The sequence below is a fragment of the Onychostoma macrolepis genome, chromosome 19 (assembly GCF_012432095.1).
Source record: "Onychostoma macrolepis isolate SWU-2019 chromosome 19, ASM1243209v1, whole genome shotgun sequence".
Taxonomy (NCBI): domain Eukaryota; kingdom Metazoa; phylum Chordata; class Actinopteri; order Cypriniformes; family Cyprinidae; genus Onychostoma; species Onychostoma macrolepis.
Genome location: NC_081173.1, coordinates 20,090,892 through 20,097,225, shown reverse-complemented (window position 1 = coordinate 20,097,225; position 6,334 = coordinate 20,090,892). Strand labels below are relative to the sequence as shown.

General features: G+C 34.7%; 1 long non-coding RNA gene across 1 annotated transcript; it reads right to left on the bottom strand.

Annotated features, from left to right (window-relative positions):
• Positions 1 to 1,051: 1,051 nt before the first annotated feature.
• LOC131526043 (uncharacterized) lies at positions 1,052 to 2,596 on the bottom strand. The gene is made up of 4 exons (XR_009267365.1): positions 2,242 to 2,596; positions 1,968 to 2,008; positions 1,768 to 1,872; positions 1,052 to 1,555 (listed from the first exon to the last, which is right to left on the bottom strand). It is a non-coding gene; the product is annotated as an uncharacterized LOC131526043 (long non-coding RNA).
• Positions 2,597 to 6,334: the final 3,738 nt, after the last annotated feature.

The following is a 6,334-nucleotide window of genomic DNA, read 5'->3' as shown; positions in this document are numbered from 1 at the left end:
AAGAGATAAAATGCACTGTTGTGCCTTTGGATGTCAGAATCGGAATGCAAATCATTTTTATAGAATACTGTCGTCAAAAACGCCATTTGAAGCTAAACACAGACGTTTAAACGGACAGACTAATGAATGAACTGCTATGATTACTCTACTTTTAAAGCATAAATTTGATTTAAACAATTGGTCTACATAATATTCACATATGCAGTTCATACACTGTAAAAAAAAAAAAAATAAGATTTTTGAGTTTTCTTAAATTGTCGTTTTAAGTTCATACAACAAAAATTTGAGAATCTCCCACAAAAATAAGTTGAGCAAACTCAACCCAGATAGCAAAATTTGTCTGGCCCATCTCTGGGCCACAACCTTGCTTAGCTTCTGGCCCAGTTCTGGCTGGGTCCCCGGCCCAAAACTGGCACACACACTGAAAACCGACTCAAACAATTTCCTCTGGCCCAGATCATTACGCCCTGTAAAATGACTCTTATTTATTGACGTGGCCCAGATCTGGCCTGCATTCTGTAGAGTGACTTCTATTATTTTATGTGGCCCAGGTCTGGCCCAGACACTTTAAGCCAGATCTGGCTGAGACTCGGCTTGGTCCCCGGGCCAAATGTGGCCCAGAAACTGCTAAATGTAATTCAGCAGTGAAACACAAATACAACCATTTAAAAACATTAAAAAGGCTTTAATTATAAAATTACCAAATGCTTTAATATAAATATATATGAACAAGTGCACTACAGTATAAACATTCACAATTTTTAAACCACAAAGTAACAAGTAAATTATTTACTGTATATTATATATATATATGAAGAGTTCATTTGCAGAAACAGATATCTTCGTTTTTAACAATTTTTAAAAATCATGTTTTTTCATTGTGCATTCCAATTAATCTCAATCAAACTGCATTCAGGTTATTTTGATTAGGTAAAGAATAACTAATAAATACTAGCTAACTAACACAATAAAACAAAAACATGATAAAAAAACATGATTTTTAAAAATATTTAAAAAAACGGAGTTATCTGTTTTTGCAAATAAACTCTTCATATATAAAACATTATGTGTCATAATTCAGTTCAGTTCTTATCAAATGGTGTCAGTGCAGTCAAGTCAATAATATTGCTGAATATTAGGTGTCTTCAACCAAGCAAGACAAAAGGCAACAGTGACAAGGAACCCAAACAAGACCCGGCTCAGTCAGGAAACAGTCTCCTCTGGCCAAACGAATGAACGTGGTGTGATTATTCCAGGCTGCAACCCAAATCAGATTGTGGATTGATATCATTCAGAATATTTCATCCAACTTCTTCTGCATGAAGTAATATCATGCTAGCAGGTGAAGCTGGTAAAAAGGGTCTGTGCAGAGGGCTTGTCTGGTTCTCGTAGTCTTTGCTGAGGATCTGTGCTGGGGCCATCAGTGAGGTCTTCACAGGGATCTGTCATCTAGCTGACATGGTCTCCGCTTACATTCAGGGATGTGTTGTGGTCGTTCCTGGTGCAGGTCCACCGTCTGGTCTGGATACCGACTGGATCTGCTGATTACTGTAACCTAGTGATAAGGGTGAGACAGTATATAAGCAACTAATATAAGCAATGATGTCATTCTTCTTACAAATTAACAAGTACATTAGATATTATAGGAGGTGTTGCTGCTTACCCTAATTGGTGCAGCATAAAAATCCTTTAAGAGATTTGAATTATAGAAATGTGATAGTGCGTCATGTGTATGGAAGGTTAAAGAGACGAGTCTTTTAAACTCACAGAGTGTGTCTGCCTCCTGAAGTCCACCCTTTTGATCTGCTGGAGCCACCTCCCTTGACCTCCATTTCAGCAGCATTAGCTTGAAAGGTTTTTCCAAATTGCAGCCTTGAAATATGTACAAATGTATATTGTAAGGTAATTATTTAATCTTAAGCATTACAGTTTTTTACAATCATTAGAACCAGACCCAGAATTCGCACCTTATATGTTTGATGAATGTTCATGCAGCAGCTCAGAATTTCTGTAAAACAAATCAAATAAATTATGTCAGATTACATATATATAGTGTTCAGATTAAACTTTTAAGTTTGTTTGCTCATAATAATCCCCACCACAGTAAAATAAGTATGATTTTAATCACATCATACGGCATATCTATACTTCAAAAGTTTTCATTCACTCTAAAAACTGAACCTGCTCAAGTGCAGTAGACAGATTAGGCCTCCATTCAAGAACAAAAGATGATGCACTTACGTTTTATGGCTTTCTCTTACGTATCTATAGTGTTTTTCTCTGCCAGAGCTTCCCACACGGCAGTGTCACCACAAAATAAATATTATTATTAAATTCAGATTGCACATATTGAATTGTCTTAGCGGGTGTAATGCTACAACAGCGTGCTCAGTTTGATTCACAAACAAATGACTCATTTGAATGGTTAAGTGAATCGAATCAGACAGAGTCACTCGTATAGATGTTTATGGCGCCAGCAGCGCAGTCCGACTCCTTTGATTCAATAGCAATCACTCGTTGAAAAAGACGAATCGAATGAATTCTTGCAAACAAAATACTCAACTCAAAACTCAAAAGAGAGTAGGCTATGACGAGTATGATTTTTCTTATCAGAATTGTTAGATATAATCTCGGAATTGTGAGAATAAAGTCAGAATTTTGAAATATTGAAGATGAAATTTTAACGCATACCTACTGCCACTGCCAGACACAAAAACCAAAAAAACCAAAAAAACGACGACAGCTGTGGTTAAACGGGATAAAACGAGCGAACTGGAGAGAAACGATCGTCAAAAATGCTCACGTTTGCAGCGCACGCTTCTTATCAGAAAAGGTTCAATAAAGTATTGTCTTTTGTTGTTATGGGCGCGTCTAAAGATTTCTTTTGGATCTCAGTACTATGTCGTGTATGAAATAATGTCTGTGTGCATGTGTGTAAAACAACAAACTGACGATTTATATGCTTATCATGTGTAGGCTAATTGTATATACATTGTTATGAGTAATTGTGGCTGGAATAATAATGTAGCTGTAAAAATAGTTGCCTGCTGAAATTGAAATATATATTACATCTTAATGACTAGATACACTGTGAGTTTGTCCTTACTATACACGTTAGATGTGAGTCACTCAAGCGGAGGTAATCCTGTCAGATCGTCCATCCTTTGAGTGAGTACAGGTCGACCAATCTGGTTTCGTCCATTAAAGTTAACCTTTTCAAATAATGCGGTCCCGGACAGTGAGTGACTTTACATATGCAGGTAAAATCGGAATTTCTCCAGTTATTATTAAAAAAAACAAGCTAACAGACTTCATAGCTATCGTTAGTGAAGTGGTCAGGGGGAAAGGGGAAACAGGAAAAGGGTCTATAAATAGTTCCTCTAATCAAAAGCCATTAGACAGATATTATTGAAGCCTTCCCTTGTGAAAAAGAAGTGTGCTTAATTGCAGTAAAAGTGTACTATAATATAATTTAAATTAAAGGCCACTTAAAGTGTACTTAAAGAGAGTGCACTTTAATGACAATAGGTCTTAATATACTTAAGTTCACTTTTTAAAAATGCACTTTATAATAATGTCTAATTAAGTATTACTTAAACATACATTTTACATAATTATGATTTATTGTGTTTTAAATAAGTACACTTATTTTGATATATTTATCAGTATACTAAAGCACATGTAAAATAATTGATTTTAATTTCAACTTAAGTGTGTTCTCCAAAAATTACATTTGTTAATGTATTTTAAATGTATTTAGTCTATAATATACCATGTGCATTAATGCACTTGAAATGTATTTTTTCTTCTAAACTTAAATACACTTTCTTATACAGTATACTCCAATAAAACTTATTGTTGAAATTTTCATCACCAGCTCTTGCGCTATGAACTCTATGAAGTGTAATTTACAACATAATATTTGACATACAGTGTCATTTATGAGAGTATACTGTATTTGTATGTAATAGTACTGTACTTTACATCTGTGTACAGAATACTTTCAATATCATTATGTTGTTCTAAGTCACTTAAACACATTTAATTGCATTAATTGCAAGCAAAAGTTTAACAGATCTAAACAAAATTAATTTGCATTCAAATTAATTAGACTAGGCTACACTGCACTGTAAAAAATGACTTTTAGTTATAGGTGAATGAGTCATGAATGAGTCTAACAATAGTCTTTGGTCTAACTACACAATGAATTAGGACAACTTGAACTTGAACAGAAATGAAAAGCCTGAAATAACATGTAACCACGCACAAAGTATCTCTTTTGTTTTATGCGCATGTGCCAAAATACTACATCATGATGGCGCGCTACTTCAGCAGAGTTTGAAAAAATGCGCTGCGCGCCATGTTTCTGTAATCGCGACACCCGGCAGTTCTTGCTATATGGACTTGGGAGGGGAATTAATCATGTCCCGCAATTTATCTATGAATGCATTCTGATATCGGAATGTTATCGCGTGCGTGGACCAAGAAATTTGGCTGCTGAAAATACAATATTGTATTTTAACAAAACGATTTCAAATTCAATTTAACGCTACTGAACAAAATTCAAAGATCCGATCTTGTAATATGTATATAATCGATATTATAACCACCAGTAATATTCAATATATCAGCCACCTCTAGAAATAATGTTGTTGTTTTTTTGCTTTTGAAGAGCGAGATGTTACGTTACTGGTTGTGTTTGTAATATGTAATATTTTTGTACTTATCTGGAGTTATTCATTTTACAGGATCAGTACAGATTTGTGGATATTTGTGGAGATACAGTGTGGAAACACAGACCAGTACTGAAGAGGTGATGTTATAAGTTTTTAATGAATTGTTGCCTAGTCAGCTCATCCTGATCACACATGACAAGCTAAAAGTGCTATATTAAGTCACTATCATATGGATTTTAAATGCTTTGAATCTTTTCCATTTCCAAGTAATATATTCCCAACTGTGCATTTATAGATCCCCCTCTAATAATCATATATTTTAAACCAAAGGAAGAGGACAGCAGCTTTGCTGTGTCAGTCGTGGTAAATACAGGAACATTCTTCCTGAAGATGTGCAAGAGAAGCTTGCAAGGAGAGATGAGGGGGAAAAAAATGTAGGTACCCTTCTTCATTTTCATAGATTTTGGGATATTTATCTATATTTGGGTAATTGATAAAGTTATGTTTTATTCCCTGTAAAGTAGGCATAAAAGATGTTTGTAAAAATGTGAAGGAACATCTCCCAGCATTCTACTACGATGATTGAGGTAATTCACCTCTTAGGTGATATAGATGTGGTCAAAAGTTTACATACACCTGCAGAAAAAACTGCTTCATCAGAGCAGAAATTGCAATATTTTTAATGATTCTACCCGCTTACTGCTTAAATTATTAACATTTTGCAGATACTGCAAGGTGTATATAAACTTTGGACTGCAACTATTGCTTTCACTCATTTATGATGACTGGATATGTTTTATAACAATTGTTCCTCTTTCTTTCCTCAAGGAATTTTTTTTTCTGACTTTCCTGCCTCTTTGGAACATTTCCGTTCACAGAGACTGTGGAGAGATGGTGTGCAGCTTCATGACATTTGAAGTTTACTGCCGATGGAGAGCTTCTGGGACACTGACAAACAGCACTTAGCAAGTTCATTTGGAGCTCTTCTTTTTTTTTTTTTAATTAATTAATTAATTAATTTAGTCAAACTTGCATTCACTAATGCTGGAGTAAGATTTTAGAAGAAACCTTTCGGTTCTGTTTAATGTTGGTGCTAGTAAAGGTTTGAGAATTTATGGCCTGGTTTCACAGACAGGGCTTAGACTAAGCCGAGATTAGGCCATAGTTCAATTAGGACATTAAGTCATTTTCATTAACATGCCTTAGAAAAAAACATTACTGGTGTGCATCTTGAGACAAAACAAAGGCACTAATATTTTTTAAAGATCAGTCAGTGCAAGTTTCTTTCAGTTGAAACAGCTCAGAATTACATTCAGTTCAATTCAAATGAGCTTTATTGGCATGATTTGCACAGTATTGCCAAAACATAATTATAGAATTACATTTTAGTCTGGGGCTGGTCTTAAGCCTTATTTGTGAAACCAGGGGTACCATTAACACAGTTTGGTAATGTTTTAAAATAAGGTCTTATTTGTCGTACATGGAATGATAATTTTCTTTTTCTTTTTTGTGTTAAGTGTGTGTGTTAGTAATCCTATACGTTATGGAGACCAAATGACTCCACAAGGATAGTAATACCAGTAAATTTTGACCTTGAGGAAACAGGCTTATGCATCATACATGATGCATTTTCTATGATGGCGAGATTAGGTACTTTT